The sequence below is a fragment of the Lepisma saccharinum genome, chromosome 6, assembly GCF_977018435.1.
Source record: "Lepisma saccharinum chromosome 6, izLepSacc3.1, whole genome shotgun sequence".
Classification (NCBI taxonomy): domain Eukaryota; kingdom Metazoa; phylum Arthropoda; class Insecta; order Zygentoma; family Lepismatidae; genus Lepisma; species Lepisma saccharinum.
Genome location: NC_139234.1, coordinates 7,100,214 through 7,122,358, shown reverse-complemented (window position 1 = coordinate 7,122,358; position 22,145 = coordinate 7,100,214). Strand labels below are relative to the sequence as shown.

The window sequence follows — 22,145 nt, the reverse complement described above, 5'->3', positions numbered from 1 at the left end:
CTTGGGAAAGCTTTAAATTATGCTCATATTTGACTAAGTTACATTTTCGTATTTTAAGAAACACAGGCCTCAGCAATGTTATGGCATCCCTTGAGTTTTAAGTTTTTAATAAAATCTCTGTAATATAGTGTGTTTTAGGAATGGTGGTCACCAATTTTGAGACCATGATAACTGCAGCAAATTTAGAGGTTTTTAGCTGAAATTAATCACAACAAGATACACCTTGGGAATGATTTTGTTTTTTGTTTGCATTTGTTCAGAGCATTTCAATATTGTAGATTAAAAATGGATTTTTCATATGCTGAGCTGGGTTCCAAATTCTGATGATACTTTCAAATGCCTAAACTACATTATTGGAGGTTAAGAAAAGAAACTCTTTTAAGAATTTTATGGCATCACTCAAGTTCTAGTTTGACAATAAATATTTTGAAATGTAGTGCATGTTTGGCACCAAATTGGGGGTCAGTAAGGTTTTAGACCATGTGAATTGCCATTTTCATAGCAGCTAGATATTTTGGAAGATGTATAAGGTATTCCATTGGGACAAATCAGCCAGACAATTAAATACGGCAAACTTATAATTTGGCATGGTTAATACACGGAGGAGGTATTTATGCTTCAAACATCCAGAAAAATAATGGGAGAACACGACTGTGATAAACTGTGAACAAACGGTATCAAAGAAGATTTAAAACATTCTGTTGCATATTAATTTGGGATTATTTAATGGTCTATGGCAGCTTGTAAGGAAATGAAATAAATTAGATAAAAAATGTGTTTGTAGCTGTAGCATAATTCATCCCAATAGAGGCACAACACTGCTTTCACTAAATAATTTGTTTCATAAACTGACGTTCAGAATGGAATATTCACGTATAGTATTTACTAAAAATGCACTGCATCTTGTAAAACACATACTTTAACATGTTTAAATTTGAGTATCATTTCAGGGGAAGAAAGTAACAAACCTGATTGATAAACTTAAAAGTGTCACTGTAAATAAGTTAGTTCTTTTAATTCTTGAAGCTCTTATTGGGTCAATTAAAGTGCACGAACATGGTGATGGACAATTTGCACGTTAAACTCATGGATCCCACTGTACTACATGGGCGTAAATGTATGAACAAAATTCTGCTTCTATCTCATTCCTTATTAACAGTGGCAGCGATTGTGTTCCAAAATTGGAGAGGACAAGGACAGTTTTTTTCTTTCTTGGCAGAAGATAAGGCTTTCATTAAGCTGATAGTACGGGAATAAAAGTTTCAAAAGTGAGGGGGGGGGGGCTTTGCTGCTCCTAATCACCGCCACTGCTTATTAATAAGAATAGTGCATTTTTGTACAGAGCGACATTTTCCTCTGAAGAAAGCAACAATTACCAAATCAAAATGCACCATCTGGAGTCCACAATGTGAACTAGCAGTGAATTGTAGACAAACAGCTAGGGACAGCCTTAGCACCTTGGGAGATATATGCTAACAGCACCAAACCTGACCTTCTTAACCTATTCAAGTAGGCATATAATAGCAGAAATAAGCATGTATGTAGTTTAAATCATGTTTATTTAAGGTATTATACAGGGTGGCTCAATAAGTCAGTTAACACCCCCAGTATAAGGCCACTGCGGCATGGAAAGTGAAAATGGCGATGACCAATCGTTGCCTGGCCAAGGGGGAACCACATTAACGTCACCCGCATGGTCGGCAGCCATCTTGAAATCAACTTCAGAAATTTAAATGGGAAAGGGGTCGTGCGACATCAAAATAGTCTAGAATTTCACCAGGAAAACAACTGTGATATTTGTTTTCACCTAACTTTAAATTTAAGGGCGATTCCCGCATGGGAGAGTTACACGTCCTTTCTTTTTGCTTAAATGTTTATTGTTCAAATTATCGTTAGTATGTGATTATGTGGTATTTATTGTTTAGACCAATCACTGAAAATGTCTGGATATTGACTTACCGGTATGTACATATCTTGTAGTATTGGTTGACATGGGAATTACGATTGTGTTTTGTCTTTACATGAAAGTTTAAAAGAGTGATGATGTGAATTGATCGTGTCAAGAGTAGCACATTTCCTTTTTCACTGATCTAAACGAAAATGCCACTAACACGTGAGGAACGGATTGTCATCATATTGATGTCAGGGTAGAGAAGTACTCATGACATTGCCGCAAACTTCAATAACCGCAATCCTGCAAGACAACCGGTGTCACATGTGGCCGTCAGCCAGTTGCTGGGAAAGTTTCAAGATACTGGATCTGTGGACGACAAGCCGCGACATGGACGTCCGAAAACAGCCACAGATGAGGGTACTGCTGTAGCGGTGTTGGCATCATTTGCAAAGTCCCCAACCTGTAACACATGGAGACTGGCGCTGGAAAGCGGTGTCAGCAGGGGTTCAATTCAAAGGATTGTACGTGACCACCACTGGCATCCGTATAAGATACAGCTGGAGCAGCACCTTAGTGAGGACGATCCAGACAGGCGTTTGCAGTTTTGTGAGTGTGCTATAGCACAACTGCAACATGGCCCTGCCGTCGGTAGCAAGATTCTGTTCAGTGATGAGGCTAATTTTTATGTGTCGGGGGAGGTGAATAAGCAAAATCTGCGGTACTGGTCACCTGAAAATCCACATTGGACAGATCCCAGCAAGGTGACGAGAGGCGGGAAGCTGGTGTGGTACTTGGGGTTTCCGACTTGTTGGTCCATTTTTCATTGAGGGCAACTTAAATGCAGAGGGCTACTTGCTTCTGCTACGGGAGCAGATCTTACCATCCTTACTGTCCGAGGATCGGAGCTATCCTGAATGGTTCCAGCAAGATGGTGCTCCACCGCACTATGGGATGATAGTCCGTCAGTACCTGGATCAACAATTCCCTCACCGCTGGATTGTTCGCCGAGGGACTGTGGAATGGCCTGCACGCTCACCTGATCTGACATGGACTTTTACCTCTGGGGACATCTGAAAGCCATGGTGTATGCTACGAAAATCAGGGATCTGGCCCATTTGCGCACTCCCATTGTAGATTCCTGTACTGCAATAACTCCTGAGGTTCTTCAGAATGTGGTAAGGTCATGGGAGAGACGATTACACGTGTGTGTTGCGCAAGAGGGACGTCATATTGAGCATGTGTTATAACTTTGTGGTATTGTTAACTCTGCAACAATTAAAGTTAGGTGAAAACAAATGTCACAGTTGTTTTCCTGGTGAAATTCTAGCCCATTTTGATATGTTTCACGACCCCCTTCCCATTTAAATTTCTGAAGTTGATTTCAAGATGACTGCCGACCATGCGGGTGACGTCAGTGTGGTTCCCCCTTGGCCAGGCAACGATTGGTCATCACCATTTTCACGTTCCATGCCGCAGTGGCCTTGTACTGGGGGTGTTAAAGTGACTTATTGAGCCACCTCTATTAGATGCATATGTTGATAGGTTAGTCAGGTCAGGTTTGGTGCTGTTAGAATGAATTCCCAAGTTCATAAGGCTGTCCCTAGCCGCTCGTGTAATGCAGCATTGCTACAAGTGTAACATGGCAATATAAAACAAATTAACATGTGCTCACTTGCAGCAAACTTATATGGACTTAAACGGCAAACTCGTATTTCTTACACTCTTAGATTGGACTTGCATTCAACTTGAGGGAGATTTCACATCGAAGTGACAGGCGACAAGCTGCAAGCGACACGTGTCGCTTGGAAGGGAAATCTCAGTAAGGAATTGAACCTTTCGAAACGAAGCTGCACGTGTCGCTTGTGTGTCACTCGCACTGGGCGGTTTTCTCTGTACCGTGCATCATGTCGCCTCAGCTTGTTCATGTATGCGCAGTGAATGCTTCAGCCTCTGTTTTCGCCATTGAGGACGTGACTGCGTTCGTTTGAAACAACCAGCGCAAGGAGGCACGTTAGTCCAAAATAAATCAGTCAAAGTGGTAAGGTACACTGCACTAGTAGTGCAGTGTTTCTCAATCGCCAGTCCGCGGCCTGGTAACGAGTCCTCGTATCAACTATAGTGGGTTGCAAAAGGTTCTGCTGAAAGCACAAATATCATAATCTTAATTTCATTTCATATTTGAGCTGTGAGTTTTTGTTTCTTAAGTCCATTTTATGTACAAATAGACTAATCAAGACTGGAGCTACAGCTTAAAATGGGATCCAATATGTGCCTCCACTGTGCATCACTAATTACAAGGAGATGACGTTAAGATTCGTCATCCATATTTTTATACTGTCAACAAGCCTACATGTAATCGAACTATTATTACCCTTTATGATTATGCCAGAATTTATTTATCAGTATTTAATTTCAAGGGTACATGTTAATTCAAGTCTAAAATTTAAATACTGGAAAGGTATTTACGAGGAAAATTCTTGTGATCCGGGCATTGACTTTTAAATAAAGAATTTATTACACTGCTCTAGTGTTTAGGTCCTCGCTTTATTCAGGCTGAAAAGTCTAGCGTATTCCTAAGTACATTTTGAGGTCAGTGCATACAACTTCTCAGTTTTCTCTCTCCCGAGTTTCAATCACTTGCACAAATTTTACATGAATTACATGTCATCATTCCATGTCAAATCAACACAGATATGTGCAATATTTTCAACCTGACCATCTCCGATTTTTATGAAATTTTGGGAGTTGAAACTATGTGTGAAACCAGGCACGTATCCAAGGTAGGATTGAGCCCCCCCTTCAGGATTTTTTTCTGTTTACGCTAGATAAAATTAGGTTTTTGGCTTATTGAATAATGTGATCACAATTTGAGAGAAATAATTATTGAGACAAGACAGAGACTGTTCTATAACCCTCTTATTGTTAATAGCACGTATCCAAGGTGGGGATCAGGGGTCTGGAGCCCCCAGGAAATTTTTCAGTTTACATTACATAAAATTAGGTTTTTGTCTTCTTGAATAATGTGACTATAATTTAAGAACAGAAATAATTATCAGAACAAGATGGAGAATGTTCTATAACCCTGTTGTTCATAATATTGCACGTAAACTTTTCTTGCGCTTTCAGTGCTGTCGCAGCGAAAATGAGTACTATGTAAAGATTGGTCAGCATTTGGAAGCTGCACAACAAAGGTAGCGTCACAAGCAGGACGATTCGTTGTAATTTTTAATCTCTGGAAATGCGAGAGGAAACGTTCTTGAATAAGATTGATTGATTGATTTAGTTTATTTTACTTGGCGTTTTGTGCTTCTTGGCTAATTTGCGAAGATGGGGATGAGTGATGAAATTGATGAATGGACATTCACAAACAACCAAGCCCGAGTGGCATTCGAACCCGGGACCCTTGGCGTCACAGCGCTATGTGCTAACCACTCTGCCACAGGGTCCGGCCTTCTTGAATAAGAGGAGGAGTCGAACTACTGGCAATGTTAACGAATCGTTTTATCTGTGGAACGTTCTAGAATATAATGGGGATATAAATACGTAGCTTCAATTTCCCGGTTGATCTATACAACAGAATCGGTTAACGAGACCTCAGAGGTAAGTGTGACAGTTTATACAGTCGATTGGTGATCAGTCAGTGTCCATTGGCAGCTTTATAAGATATAGTGATTCCAAAATGAAAAGGACTAAAAACTAAATACCGTAAAGTAATGATGTCTACTATTAGTTCCAGTTCGGGTCCAAAGCTGAAGACACTGACGACAGCGGAACTTCCGGAGCCTCAGTGTAGTGCTAGTTCGGGTCGAAGGCCGAAGAGATCGAAGGTGTCTCTCTCGAAAGTGAATATTTCAGCAGTACCGGGTATTGGAGCGGTTTATTAAAAAATAAATAAGCTGCACAGATCAACTTAAAATCGAAGTTTTGAGTGATGATTTAGTTGTGCCCGGACCAAATTCGTGTATGCAGTCCGAAAATTACATAGCATAAAAAAATACTCTTGTTTAAGCCTACTGGTTCGACACACACTCAAAGACTTAACTACTAAGAAGGGACAGCTGAAAATGTTATGAATTTCAAGAAGAGAAAGCAAGAAGGTGTTGCATATGTAGACATTTTAGCGGAAATTGGCTCTACCAGGACCCGAATCGGGGCTCTACCAACTGAGCCACCCTTGACTTCGACTGATTTTTCGCTATAATGTTTATAGTACATGTCCTGTGTATGTCAAATCGTAAGATGTTACCTGTATAACGAACAAGCACAGAAAATAAAGGAGAAAGAAGAAAGCTGAGGGGCATTCCCACCGGTTGAGGAGACATTTTACTTCTGTAGTCAACACGAGCTGCCGCTTGGAGGTGACGATGACAGTGGCCTACTAAGGGAGATTTCACACCGTGTCTCCTGAGGATTTCACAAGTCGAACGTAGGTTTCATAAGTCTTGAAGATACAAGTCACAAGGATGGACAATTAGGGCTTTGTTAAGGTTAAGTGCGAAGGCAGGCAACAGCACCCGAAAGGATAATATCCAAACCTGCAGGAAGAACGCATCTTACTTAAGTCTTCAATACGAAATGGTGATAACTTCTGGTGAATTGATTTTAAATAATGTGTCCGAGATAAAGAGTGGCGTGCTCAGGATTTTCGGAAGGGAGAGGGGTTACGCATACTACTTTTGGTTGTCAGTTCTCACTTTGCCATATTTTCGTGTCTTTGACATTCTATTTTTAAGGAATACTTGGCCAAATGGGGTTATAACCCCACCAACCTCCCTTGGCACGTCACTGGAGATAATTGAGTAAGGATTTTATCATATTGGGAGACGAAACATTAGATGTGCTGGGTTCACTGTGCATTAATTGTTTCGCGATCCAGGTGTATTCGAGAAGACTTCCTTTGTTTCGTGCCGATATACAAACAAGACTGCGGAAGTTGTGACAGACAATTTTGAACATTTGCGAATGCTTAGGCCTGGATACAGTAGCGTACGCAGGATTTCGTCAAGGGGGGGGTTATTTCTAAAACTTTCTCCAAATTCACATTACCTTTGATTTATTATACTTTAATTAAATAATAATAATCACAATTAATTAATAATACTTATAATTAATTAATTAGCTGAATTACTACTAATAATACTACTAATACCACTACTACTATTATGTAGTAGAGATCTACATAAATATACCATTTATGAAAACAATAGAAAGAAATTACTTTCTAATCATTCAATTTTTATCAAATCCTGGGAGCTTTTTTTTTTTTTTTTTGTCTGGTCAACGAGGTGAGACATTTTAAGGGTGAAAAAAATCCATAAAACAAGAAAATATATTAAAATAAATTGAAATAATGAAAGTATGGAACTCATACAAGGAGCTGCGGTGATCTGGTCGGTAGAGCGTGTGACAATCACGCGGGAGATCCGGATTAGATTCCCGAAATTGGTTGAAATTTTTCCGGCTTCTTCCCCGCATGAATGTCCCCGATAATTCACATCTGGATTGTCTCGCTGTTCTTACCAACAAAACATTTTACAATAGTTAAGCTTCTTGTCATTTGAATAATTGTCTAGTCAACAAGGTGAGACATTTTAAAGAGAGACATTCAAACGTGCTGCGGTAAATAATACAATGGGAAAGCAGACTGGTGACTGTATTCTTCTCCGCCTAGCCTTTGTCTATACATTAGCCTCTTACAACGAACCAAGAACTTTCTTTAGTTAATTCTCATTGTTCACACAAAAAAAATACATGTTCGTTGAACACTGGCGTACGTAGAGGCATGGCCGATGGTTAGAGGCACATACTTTTGGTATATAAAAAAGCAAAATTTCAGTATAAAAACAAGAGTCAATTTCGGGTTCAAAAGCTGCAAATAAAATGAAATTTCGCTGTTATAGCGGTGAAAAAGCGGTATATAAAATTACATTTTGGTTTTAAAAATGTGAAAATAATCCCAAATTTGATTTAAAAACTGCACTATTACACAAAATAAACACATCCCTTCTAATAGCACATTAAATCATTACCAGAATATTAAGTTTATTCCTGTATAGAGGAGTCCATTTTTGTTTTTCAAATATTTACAGCAAAATTAATCAATTTTCCGTTAATTGCATAACACACAGGATACTTCAGACATCAGAAAGTGGCGCGTCGGTATATAAACGGTAAATTTCGTGTTTAAGAGTCTATTTCGCATTTTGCAGTTCATTTCGCATCATTTCGTGACAAAACAGGGTAGGAAAATGCACCTCACACCTTTCAGAAACCTTAAAAATTAACATTGCAATGTGTTATTTCAAATTTCGTTTTCTTTTTGTCAAAAACGAAATATGCATGCCTCTACCGATGATGCTACAGCCCCTACCAAAATTTTGAGAAAATCAGAATTTTAAAATAAAAATCCGTTAAGAACTTTAAAAAATCAAAATATGTAAATGTGAAACCTCTTATAAAGTGAGTCCCGATTACCATTTTTGTCTTTGAATACAATTTTAATAGACTGAAAAGCTCCAAAAATACGAAATATTTTATTATGCATCCTGCCCTCCAAAACAAAGCCATGTGTTATCCACATTTACTATTCCGGCCCCTCCCCCCCAAAAAAACTCCGTACGCCAGAGTATTGAACATTGTTGCAACTGAAATACAAAACATTTTATTTCTCTTTTAAATCCTAGTTACCCTAACCTAACCTCATAAACTCGTGTTTATTTTCAAGGCATCACTCTGAAAGACGCGTGTGCTTGGAATGCTGTGCTTTTCTCCATGCCAGTGGCGTACGCAAGGGGGGTTACGGGGTTTAAACCCCCCCTTGAGCTTGTGAAATATTATGAAAAATGCTGTGAAAAAATAATTTAAATGGCCAATTTACCACAGTCAGAGATCTGGGACAATACTATTACTATTACTACATCTACTACTACTACTACTACCACTAATAATAATAATAATAATAATAATAATTTGAATTATTATTTCCATGTAGCATGGTGTATGTAGGAATGCTGTGCTTTTCTCCATGCTACATGGAAATAATAATTCAAATTATTATTATTATTATTATTATTAGTGGTAGTAGTAGTAGTAGATGTAGTAATAGTAATAGTATTGTCCCAGATCTCTGACTGTGGTAAATTGGCCATTTAAATTATTTTTTCACAGCATTTTTCATAATATTTCACAAGCTCAAGGGGGGGGTTTAAACCCCGTAAACCCCCCCTTGCGTACGCCACTGCCTGGATATGAACAATTTGGTGGGTTTCTGTTTTTATAGGAGCTGCAAACATGGGAGGACAAGACACATTAGTGCTGTTCAGGCTCGAATCAGAGAAAAATATTCGAGAACTGTCTGCGTCCAGTTCGCAGCCCACAGTTTGAATCTCACGTTGTCGAATGGATTGTCCATCCTGTGCATGTGTAACAGCTTCGTAAAAATACTCAAAGACATCATAGACCCGGGATCGGATTTACCTCCTTGCCGCCCCTAAGCTAAACAAGCTCTGCCGCCCCCATACCGTTTATCAAGAATGAAAGAAAAAATCATTATTTTCTGTATTACTATTTTTACTATTAACGGCATGCAGTATTAATTCATAGTTACATACAAAAAATGAAACAAAGCGATATGACATAAATTATATAAATTACATTTTAACATTTACCTTGTTTTTCAGAGAATACTTCTATTTTTACTTCATTTAAGTGATAGGACAGAACACACACTGGGCTCATCAACGGCTCTTTCCTCACTTTTTCCTGATTACATTTCTGTATAAAAAAAGATCTGATTTTCGGAACCTTCTTCAGAAATGCTTCCTGCTTTTCATTTTTCTCCGCTTTCTGTTTTTGTATTGTGACCCACTGAGTCTTACTCTTCGATCACTCATAATCAGCAGGGCCTCCCCCATGGCGCAGTGGTAGCGTCATTGCCTTGTAATCAAGGGGTCTCGGGTTCGATACCCGGTGGAGGCACAAGTGGTTCGGATCCCACTGTAGGTCCAGTCCCGATTAGCCTTACTGTGCATAAAGTGAACTTAAAACACCAACTCAAATCAAATCAAACTCATAATCAGCGTAATGAGTCGACGTTTTAAACTTACCCCAATAAACGCACGTCGGACACTGACACACGCGAGACGCGACACACCACCTGCTTCTTGAATAATATTCTCGAGCAACTAACAGTAGAATAGTACAATGCGAAACCCCTTTAATAATGCATGCGCCGACAGTTTAATTCTCAACAATTCAACGCGAATCACATGCTTTTGATATGCGGACAATGCCGGCAGTAACAAGCAACGCCATTTCTGGAACGCAGCCAAACCGGTGTTGTCTTTCAAAAGCAAGCGGCAGGCTCCACTTTCTTGCCGCAATCTCCGACCCGGCTCCGCACAATACTGTACATTCGAAACAACAAGGTCTGTAATTAAAACAACAAATTAGTAAACTAGTTCCGTGCCCTGCTGGCCTATCTCTCTTAAGAAATATTCTTCGTTAACTTATATTTTCAATACAACTACATTAAGTAATTCCATTCGTGTGTCCGGAGAAAAAAAAGGCTTTGGTTTGATTTATTTTACTTCGCTTTTGTGCCACTTTTTTTTGGCTAATTTGCGAAGATGGGGATGAGTGATGATATGGATGAATAGACACAAACATACATGCCCAGACCAGGATTCGAACCCGGGACCCCTTGCGTTGTAGCGCGATATGCTAACCACTCCGCCACGGGGCCGGCAGAAAAAAAGAGGCAATCCGAGAATTAGGTATTCCTTATAATTTTGAAACAAACAATCGTGCCGCCCCTACCAAAGTGCCGCTCTAGGCCCGGGCCTATGAGGCCTATTGGGAAATCCGGGCCTGCATAGATCATAGATGTTTTGATGCCTAATCTGAGAAGAAATGGACAAACACGCATACTCAGATGTTTCCGGCACACAATGTTAATGTATGGAAACAGAGGAGTCGAGTGGTAAAAAATGTTCTGATTGAAATGACAGCCTTAAACAGTGGGGACAGTTGCTCCCCATTTTTTTTGCCTATACGCTATGGCCTCTTAGTGCTATAAGGCTTGACTACCAAGTGAAAGTAAACTTTCCTTGCATCGCCCCCTCCCGTTTTGGAACCCAATCGTCACCACTGGCCTTAAACATATAATTATGAGGTTCTATCTATACCCATTAAAAATATGGTGCTTCGCCCCCCCCCCCCGAAAAGAATTCCTGGATACGTGCCTGCATGGAACTTAGTAACTGAAAATTTTGAGTCTCGTTTGTCTTGTAATTGTAAAATTATTCAAGGCCAAAGTTCACAGAAATTGCCCTTTCTGAGCCAGTTTACCTATACTAAATGTGCTCTAGCTCTGTCCCTGAAGCTGAAATAAAGTTTATTGTGCAGGGAATCGAACAAGCTTTCCAATGATATGTAATAAGTAAAGCCCGGATTTTTATGTAATATCAACCCCTAAAATATGTACATAAATATGTAATAAAAATGTCTGAAATATGTAAAAAATATGTAAATTCATAATGAAATATGTACTATAAATATTTATTCCAAATGTTACTTCCTATTTTTGTTACATTTTTTCCTCACAAAGGGATATGTTTATTTTGAGCAGTGCGTACTGATACAGCTGAGTCCGCCGAAAATGAGTCAAGCACAGATTTCATTTCTTCAAAATGTTCGTTGTAAAACTTACTTGCCCGGATCCAAGTGCCCCATCTAGTAAGAATAGGTTCCGGAGGAAGTGGTACACCTGGCAATTGTTCCTTGTAAACTTGCTGCAATCATTGCTTCGCACATTTCCTTGTAAAACACACTGAATGAAGAATCCTCTTGCATCTGGATTAGTAAAACTTGCTTCTTTTCACTCCGTAGTTGTTTGTTTTTCACATGAAGTGAAGTGCGAACATGTTGATCTAATTGAGACTTCATAGTGCACCCAACTTTTTTATCGCACACTCGACAAAAAATAACTTTACCATCCGTAGTAAATGCATCATCGACTGCTATCCAAGATCGCAACTTTTGAGATAACGAGGAGGTAGGCGGAGCCATTCCAGCTTTCTAGAGCTAAAATAACTGTTTAAATACTGAGGCAAGCTCTTCTTAAAACTCCAATGGTTAAAATGAAAAGGCGACGAAATATATAAACGAAATTCTACTGTTGAGTTAACAATACTTCATTCAAGATTTGTCGCCGCCGGCTGCAAAAATCAAAACGATCACAACAATGTACGGATGAAAGGTAAGTGCCTCTCAGCGTTGTACTTGCCGCCTTCCATTGTTGGTTCTCTTCGTTCGCTGTGTGTTGCTTGCCGCTCCATGTTACAAACTGGAAACTGAAACACTGTCGAATCTTGATGTAATTGTTACGATGCGGCGAATCAACGAACTGCTATGTACGTACAACGAAGGCAAATCGCACTTTTAAGTTACTATATTTTTTAGACCTGGAAATGGGGAGGGGAAGTGAGAAGATACTTTTTTAACTAGTAAGCCAAAAGTTTATTGGATTTTCCTCTTAAGGACTGTCTTATGTAAAAAATATTTCATATCTTAGGAATATGTAACATTTAGTAAAATATGTAAAAATATGTAATATAAAACTTCACTGTGACATCTCTACTGACGTAATTCGTCAATATATTTTAATTCCACGCTTGTACATATAAAGGAAAAAATATGTAATTACATAGAAATCCGGACTTTAGTAATAAGCCTACCTTTGGATAAAAATAAAATAGTCATGTGACCTTGACCTTTGACCTTGAATATCTCAAAACATGTCATTGCCAAAAATAGTAAGAAAATATATTTCGCACATTGATAGGTTCGAGTGAAGGACATGGTATAATGTAGGTTAATACTAATTACCGAAGATGAAAATCTTACGGTGAACAAACAACACTTGAATAGAAAAACTGGACGTTCTGTCCGAAACATTCCCGTACAATGAAGAATGAATGCTACAGAAAGAATATACACAGAATGTATCTGTCTATGATTTATCTTCTTCTCAGTAGCGTACGCAGGATTTTATCAAGGGGGGGCTTATATCTAAAACTTTCTCCAAATTCACATTACCATTGTTTATTATACTTTAATTAAATAATAATAATCACAATTAATTAATAATACTTATAATTAATTAATTACCTGAATTACTACTAACAATACTACTAATACCACTAGTAGAGATCTACATAAATATAGTATTTACGAAAGCAATAGAACAATATCACTTTCTAGTCATTCGATTTTTATCAAATTCTGGGAGTATTTTTTTGTTTCTTTGTTACGAAATAATTGTCTGGTCAACGAGGTGAGACATTTTAAGTGTGAAGAAAATCCATAAAAACAAGAAAATATATTAAAATAAATTAAAATAATCAAAGTATGGAACTCATTCAAGGAGCTGCGGTGGTCTGGTCGGTAGAGCGTCTTACAAGCACGCGGGAGATCCGGGTTCGATTCCCGGAATTGGTTGGAATTTTTCCGGCTTCTTCCCCGCATAAATCTCCCCGGTAATTCACATCTGGATTGTCTCTCTGTTCTTGCCAACAAAACATTTTACAATAGTTAAGCTTATTGTCGTTTGAATAATTGTCTAGTCAACAAGGTGAGACATTTTAAAAGAGAGACATTCAAACGTGCTGCGGTAAACAATGGGAAGGTGGACTGGTGACTGTTCTTGTCCGCCTAGCCTTTGTCTATACATTAGCCGCTTACAACGAACGAAGAACTTTTTTTAGTTAATTCTCATTGTTCACACAAAAAAATACATGTTCATTGAACACTGGCGTACGTAGAGGGGTGGCTGATGGAGTTACAGCCCCTACCGAAATTTTGAGAAACTAAGAATTTTCAAATAAAAATCCGTTAAGAACTTTAAAAAATCAAAATGTGTAAATGCGAAACCTCTTTTAAAGTGAGTCCCGATTACCATTTTTATCTTTGAATACAATTTTAATAGACTGAAAAGCTCCAAAAATACGAAATATTTTATTATGCATCCTGCCCTCCAAAACGAAGGCATGTGCTATCCACATTTACTATTCCAGCCCCTCCCGAAAAAAAAAAAATCCTGCGTACGCCAGTGTATTGAACATTGTTGCAACTGAGATACAAAACAAGTTTTCTCTCTTTTAAATCATAGTTGCCCTCATATTTCATTTTCAAGAATACTTGTTAATTTTCAAGGCTTTCCCTCTGAAAGACGCATGTGTTTGGAATGCTGTGCTTTTCTTCGTGCTGCATGGAAATAATAATTCAAATTATTATTATTATTATTATTATTATTATTATTAGTAGTAGTAGTAGTAATAGTAATAGTAATAGTATTGTCCCAGATCTTTGACTGTGGTAAATTGGCCATTTAATTTTTTTCCACAGCATTTTCATAACATTTCACAAGCTCAAGGGGGGGGGGTTAAACCCCGTAACCCCCCCTTGCGTACGCCACTGCTTCTTCTAGACGTGATAGCCAACCTTGTAGCCATACGCTTAATACCTGGACCGTATCACACATTATGCCATACTCTAAAACATGTGAAAAAATCAAACTAGGACTGCAATGGGATCAGAAGATACAAAATAATATGTATAGATGTGACAGATATAAGCCAGGGAGTTATGCTGGATACATTTGGTCATGATAGAAACATGCTAGGCCCAGGGGTAACCATAGTTGTGTGTGTGTCGAGCAGAGCTCCCGCCATATTGTTGGCTGTAATAGTGAATGGAAAGGGGTGACGTGATATATCAAATCAGTCTAGAATTTGACAAGAAATCCAGTGGCGAAGGTTCTATCAGATTGTCAATGTCACGGATTTTTAGTGCATATACTATTGCCTTCAAATGTTTCTGAAGGTAAAAGTCCGAAGGTGTTAGATCTGGGGAACCTACAGGTCTTTCAACTGGTCCCCAGCTGCCAATCCATCTACCGGGAAATTTACCATGAAAACAATACCACAATATTCTCATACTGTGGTCGCGTTCTGTCCTGTTGCAAAAACTCTGGAAAAAGTACCGTATTCCGTAAGCAAGGATGAAGAAACCTGTTCACTTAATAAATCCAAGTAGCCATCATCATCATGAGATTCCGTCGTTGAAAATGGACCAACCAATCCCGTTCTGCATGCTCCATACCACACCATTAGCTTAACAGCACCAGCAATTCGGCTGGGATCTGTCTACTGTAGATTAACAGATCACAGGTATTGCATATTATTCTTATTAATTTCACCGTGAACATAAAATTAGCCTCGACACTGTGAAGGACTTTCCATTCAAAAATATTAATACTTTCTGCATCTACAGTTTTTTTCCAAGCTTCAACTCAACACAAATCTCCAAGGGTTAGTTATCCACAGCATTAGCCATATCAGATCGATGGATATTATAGATATCCATTAGACGTCCATGAGATATCCAAGATGTACTGGCCTTTCGTGACAGAGTGGTAAGCACGGCATGCTATGACGCCAGGAGTCTCAGGTTCGAATTTCGGCCTGTATATGGTTGTTCTTTGTGAGTTCCCCTTCATCAATTTCATCATATCATCATTCATTAAGCAAAAGTGGCAGAAAAACGAAGTAAAAAAAACAAAAACAATCACATCCAGGATGTCCATGGAATCTCCAATCCTGGACATCCAAAGGATCTCTTGTCCTGGAGTTGTTACAACCCAGAAGTGTCCATGACCGTGACTACAATCCAATTTCTTGAAGACGAGCAGAATTTAAGGCATAAATTAATGTAAACGCCTAGGAGCAATTAAGTTATATTTATACACCCACTGTACAATGGCTGATCTCAACTTTGGAATACAAGGTAACTTGTAAGAACATCAAGCAAAGTAATTCTTTAGAAATTTTAGAAAAACATTTTAGAAATTGTATACAAAAGTAAATGGAACGAGTATTTTTAGAGAACTATCATGACCTGACTTCTTTACACACAAAATAATTCCATTTTCCGCTTGCACCACAAAAAATCTACAGAAGAAGAAAAATACATGATCATTGCGTATTTACATCAACGTCAAAATGAAAGTCGTAAATCGAACGTTTATTGCAACCAAGAAGCGAAGAATTACAAAAGCTGTTCGACATACCTTCTACACGGATTCGTTGCAACAAGGTTTTGGTAATGGGTGGGTGTTAGTGTTCAATTATGTAAGAAGCGTTAAAGTGTTTATTGTTCCACTACAAACGTCATTTGGCCTCGCTTTAATCATTTCGTAGCCTAAAGGTGCTACTTCAGTGGACTCGCGTCTCTTGGAACGTCAACAACTGCTGAGTTTCACGGCGTAAGTACAAGTTCCTTGATCATTTGATTTCATTTATTTTACATCGCTTCTCTGCCACTTTTAGCTAATCACGAGGGTTCCATATTCATCGTTTGCATACGAACCTAGACCTACACGTATTAGTTAAAGACCTTTCTGTACGAACGTTTATATTCATTCAGTAGGAAGTTATGTATGTTCCCCTCTTATATTCCAAGCTGAGTACAAAGTTCTGTGTAACGCTACTACTTAGCTCGTACAGTGGGATGCATAAATATTACCAAGCAAATTGTTCATCACCAAGTTTCTTCTCTTTATTTTACCTAGTGAGAACTTCAAGAATTCAAACAAAACGTCCAACAAGCTGCTGAAGCACCCCTTAATTTTCTTCCGCACCCCCTTCAGCAGCCCCTATGTTCTACCAAAAACACTCTATCAGTCGCATTGAGCACCGAATGTTGGATATGGAAGTGAGACCGTTGTTCTTGCCTCTGCCTGGAAAAAAAAATCCTCTGGTCGTCCCTGTATGTCATTGGCCTCCCTTGATAAAGCTGTTCCTTTCAAATATGTTGTTGTTGTGCTAATATCAAGCGAAAATGAAGCAAGTTGCTAGCAGAGGCGCAACCACGAATTTTTGTCGGGGCGAGAGGGGGGGGGGGGAGACGAGCAAGTACCAAAATAAACGCGCCAATAATAACAATAATGTCCTCCTCCGTAGTCGAGCGGGTTATAGGGCCGGTGGCAACCCACCATCGTGAGGAAATTGGGGAGCTCCGAGTGTGTGAGCGTAATCCGGTCGAGACGACTTACTATAACGGCTGGGGATACGTCGGGCTGACCCCCCGACTATTCCATCACTGGTTGCAGATCTCCACGCTTAGAGGTGACGAAAGAAAGTGTGGGAGGGAGACCGGCAGTCGGTAGGTATGCCCAGGCCCTTCATGGGCTGTTGCGCAAAGGATTATTATTATTATTATAATAACAATAATATATATAATAATAATAACTAAATAATAATGATGACATTATTATTATTATTATTAGTGGTACTATAGTAGTAGTACCGGTAGTAGCATGGGCGTCTATATAGTTCACGTAAAGGGGGGGGGGTTCAACTTTTGGTATGATTAGGGATGCTTTATTTCATAAGTGAAAATCCAGGACACTGCTGACTGGAAGCTTATTGGGGAGCGGGGGGGGGGGGGAAGTTGCTGGACCCGCAAAGTTGTGTGTATGTAATCACGAAGCCACGCTACTTAGTATTGATACTTTTCTGTTCATCTTGTGTCAAAGAACTTGAGAATGTCGTTACGATGTTAACCTGGTTTCCTTGCACTGCGTTTTTAAAAATTAAATTCCTTTAAGAAGACTCGAGGGGAAAAAATATTATAACTGATTTGACAGTCCAAATGCAGTTTCTTATCGCAGAAATTCCGAAACTATCAGGAAATTGCAGACATTTGGTCTGCAGTCCCATCTGGTGTGTGGAATTTCCTTCCCATCCGTATTCCGTCCTATACGTCTCGAATTTAGGAGAATAAAAGAAGTCCGAAGAAATTTTTATAAACAAGCGGATAGAACAGGTAATCTGGTAATTTTACTGAACCAAAAGTGAAGGGTTTGGACCCGTTGACCCCCTCCCCTTAAATACGCCCATGAGTAGTAGTACAGAAGGTTGTTCGGGATCTCTGGTGACGATTTTGAAAGCCGCTGGCGGCGCTGTTTTCAACATCAGTCCGTCCAAACGGTGCATGCTGAGTCACGTCAGTACCGAGAACGCGTGTGCAGAGTGTTTTGCCATTTACCTACAACGATGCCGAACAAAATTGAACCATACTGGGAGGGCTACATAACAGCCCTTTCCGATGCTAAATATATCTATTCGACAATCAAAGGAATGTGCAAGAAGCGTGGTTTTGTGATATCGAAGAACGGAATCGGTGCGGTATTGAACGAAAAAGGCAAAGGCCGACTGGGCCTAATTCCACAGGGGAAGAAACAGGCATATCCACGAGCAGCTACGAGTCGTACACCGGACATAGTGAGAAAAGTGAAGGTCCTTGTGTCAGGTGGTAACCCTGCCCGCCAAAGAAGTATCGCACGTAAGTTGGGAATGTCTGTGTCAACAGTGAACACCATAATCAAGAAGGACCTGCAACTAGAAATGCGGCATAAGCGGCGAGTTCACAAGCTGTTGCCTCGTCACATTGCGGAACGTCGCACGAACGCTAGAAAGCTCTATGAGACCTATCTTGCAGGGGAGAGATGGAAAAATGTGGTGACATTAGACGAAGCATATGTCTACCTTAGTGACTGTCACAAACCCCGCGCGATTTAGTACCGCCCTCGCGACAAAAACAATTATCAAACATTGTATCGAGAATGCCAGGAAAGTTTTCTACGGGGTTTCATGATCATCGCTGGATACTGCTATAATGGCAAGCTAGCAATTCGCCGTGTAGCTAATAATGTGAAGATGAACTCCACGTATTATCAGGATGAGGTTTTAACACCCATTCATAACATAGATATCCCGGCACTGTATGTGGGGGCCAAAAACCAGGTCTGGGTGCACCAAGATAAAGCATCCAGCCATACCTCCCGTTCGACTCGTCTGTTCTTACAGCGAATGGAGGTGGAAACTGGCATCCGTGCAATTCCTTACATCGACATTCCGGTCAAGGCGCCAGATGGGTCACCCATGGACTTCTGTTCATTTGGACTCCTAAAACGGGCCTTAGGAAAGAGACGTCCACGCACTCTCAATGGCCTCTGGAAAGCCTGTCAGGAGGAGTGGGAAAAGTTGGACATGATAACTCTCCGGAAAAGTCTGTTGCAATGGAAATTACGTTGTCGGGCTATAGCGTGGAGTGCTGGTTTTCCAATTGAGCATGATCGTTGGTGGCGACATGGGTTTTCATGAACTTATCACCCTTCCAACATTGTCCTCGGAGATCCCGAACGACCTTCTGTAGCACTAACAGTATCAAAGACGTTATTATCCTCGTAAATCACGCAAAAAGAGGGGTAGAAGTCAGTGCTGAGCATTTGTGTTGGAACAAAAGGATTTGAAAAAGAAGTAGCCTACACAAACTAGTATGTTTTAAAAGAAAGAAAATGCATAATAATTGTATTCCGAATAAAATTCTTTTTGTACGTGTGACACCTGTAAAATTTCGTGTACAATATATCTTTTACACACATGCAACGACGTAAAATAAGAAAATACTTATGCAACATGTTAACACTAAATTGTGTACATATTCAAAGTTCCTTTAATACATATATAAAACATATATCATTTAAATACATTACATAATCAATTCATCCATTAACAAAAAATCACAGCAAAATCATATAAATTGTCTCTCACGTGTGCGCACTTCTATTCCTCAAAATAATTGTTCATATATTTAAGACAAAACTGTTTAGCAGCAACAGTCCGAAGTACATTTGGTCTTACAGCTCTCTCTCTCGTAATTTACAATGCATTACAGAAAAGAATTATGCTGCGAGCGAAGCGATCAAAAAAAGAAAAAAAAAATGAATCCAATTCTTGCAAACTGAAATTGATATTGATTTAACAGGGCGCTAATAATTTACGGGTCGCCATGGCAGTATCTCTTTTACAACTTTTTTCATTCAGATCGTTCGGCGCCCATGGCCGACTCCCAACCCCCCCTTGGGGAGGGCAATGCTCCCCCCCCTGTAGTTGCGCCACTGCTTGCTAGTATTCTTCAGTTTCATTGGCATATTATCATAGATGCCTACTAAAAGAACACGACGGAGGCGAAAGAAAACGTAATGAAAATAGTCATGGAAAATTTGTCGTGCAATACTTGTGCATCCTACTGTACAAGAGCCATAACCAATATTTGGATTAAGAACCTAGGTTGATAGAAGGATTCGAACCTGATTTAAAAAAATTGTTTCCGCCCGGGATCGAACCGGGGACCTTGCGCGTGTGAGGCGCACGTGATAACCACTACACTACGGAAACGTATGTATTTCGTAACTCGCTCCTCAGCTGTTCCGGGACTGGGTGTCTTCATACATTACCTCAAGATGGTCTTGCTTCATAGCGCTCGCACAGGGATTTTGAAACACAAAGTACTGTACACACAGGCTGCTTCAGTGACATGGGCGTTCGGAAGGAGGGCGGGGCAAGGGTAGGGGGTCGTGCAACTCTGGAAAATTAAAGTAAAAAGAATATATATTTCATACATAATTTCATTTCAGCCACAATAATATGTGTTCATTATTGCACGAACGTGGTCAAATTTATGGAAAGTTTTTTAAGGGAACAACACTATCATTGGGGAAAATGTGTCTTGTTTGCCCCCCCCCCCTGGTAAAAATACCTTCCTTGCCCCTCCCTGGATAAAATCCTGCGGACGTCCATGTCAGTATATACGTACTTTGCGTGTTCGGTAATGATGGCGCAAGAGGGAGTAGTGAGGCGAACGTCCTCCTACCGCACCTCCAGCAAAGTAAAAATAGATAAATAAATGCTATTTTAGCCCAAATATGCATTTTTCTATAGTAGTTAAATCTGCTTCCTCAATCATTCTTATAGGCGCAGTGAACGGTATTCAGTAATTGTTATGTGGTGTACGCTACACAATTTTCAACAATTAGGGATACCTAAGTGTAAGTCGTATTGCATAACGACTCGTCGGCCTCTACACCATATTCAGAAACCTAGGCCTGCCCATGGAAACGAGGCTGCAAACAGTGGCGCAGGAACGGGGGGGTACAGGGGTACATTGTACCCCCTCAAATTTTTGAAGGGGGTACTGTACCCCCTAAATCCGTAAATAGAGTTGTACCCCCCCCTCTTTGGTAATTTGACAGCAGACGCAAGGTGCTACTGTTAAAGGAACCTATTTTAAATTCGCCCAAAGTGAATATTTTTTATAACATAATCTTCCTTACCACAGAAATTCAAACCATTGTAAATTGATTCTACTACATTGTACTTGCTACTAGTTAGTTCATTGACCTATGTTCTTGAAAACATCTTTAAGGAGATGAAAATTGTTTAAAATGTGTGTGGAACGATGGAATCAGATTTGCTCTCAGAAAATCACGCTGCAGACGAATGTTCCTTTGCGTAAGGGGGGTACACTTTTCTAAAGAGGTGGTCGCGTCGATTCGAAGATAGGATACAAATCCTCATCTGAAGAGTGTATGACTGACCCCATTTTCTCTTGAATATTTAAAATGGAATTTTCCGAAACGAAATACTTACCCGAACGAGACGAGACATGACAGACCAACTAGGGGGTTACAATGTACTACTACTGTACCTCACCCATATATTTCATAACTTTGCAAGAGGATGTTCGGAAAACTATACTTAAACCAGAGCGTATAGAAGAGAAAGTGTGCGCACTTCGGTTTCTTGTGTACGTTTATTAATGACAACGTTGTTACGTTATTCAGTTTAGTGTCGTTAGATTTATGATTGATCCCAGTGGCGCAGGAACGTTTTTCATTTGGGGGTTTACAAAATTCAGCCTCCCATATTTTATATATATATATATATATATATATATATATATATATATATATATATATATATACTACTTCACAGGCACTTATACTTAGCAGGCACATATCTAGAAATACATTTCGGGGGGTCCAACCAAGTGTTGCAATTATAATCATAATAATTATTAATAATAATTAGAATATTTATATTCAATTAAATTAAAATATTAATTAAATATGTAAATTAATTAATATTGTATTGTTATTATTACATGAATAGGTAAAAGATAGTAAAATAATAGAGGTATAACATTGATTGAGTTTATTTTACTTCGCGTTTTGTGCCTCTTGGCTAATTTGCGAAGATGGGGATGAGTGATGAAATGATGAATGGACATTCACAAACAACCAAGGCCGAGCGGGATTCGAACCCGGGGCCCATGGCATCGCAGCGCG

The 22,145-nt window shown here is 39.4% G+C and overlaps 1 protein-coding gene and 1 non-coding gene across 2 annotated transcripts in view; one reads left to right on the top strand and one right to left on the bottom strand.

Moving 5' to 3' along the window:
• The first annotated feature begins 16,133 nt into the window (after positions 1-16,133).
• Positions 16,134-22,145, top strand: part of LOC145988531 (methyl farnesoate epoxidase-like) — a 79,260-nt gene continuing 73,248 nt past the window's right edge. Inside the window, exon 1 of the mRNA XM_083123433.1 lies at positions 16,134-16,217. The gene's annotated coding sequence lies outside the window, so the exon portion shown is untranslated. The remainder of the gene's footprint in view (positions 16,218-22,145) is intronic.
• Positions 20,124-20,196, bottom strand: TRNAV-CAC (transfer RNA valine (anticodon CAC)). Its single transcript has one exon. It is a non-coding gene; the product is annotated as a tRNA-Val (tRNA).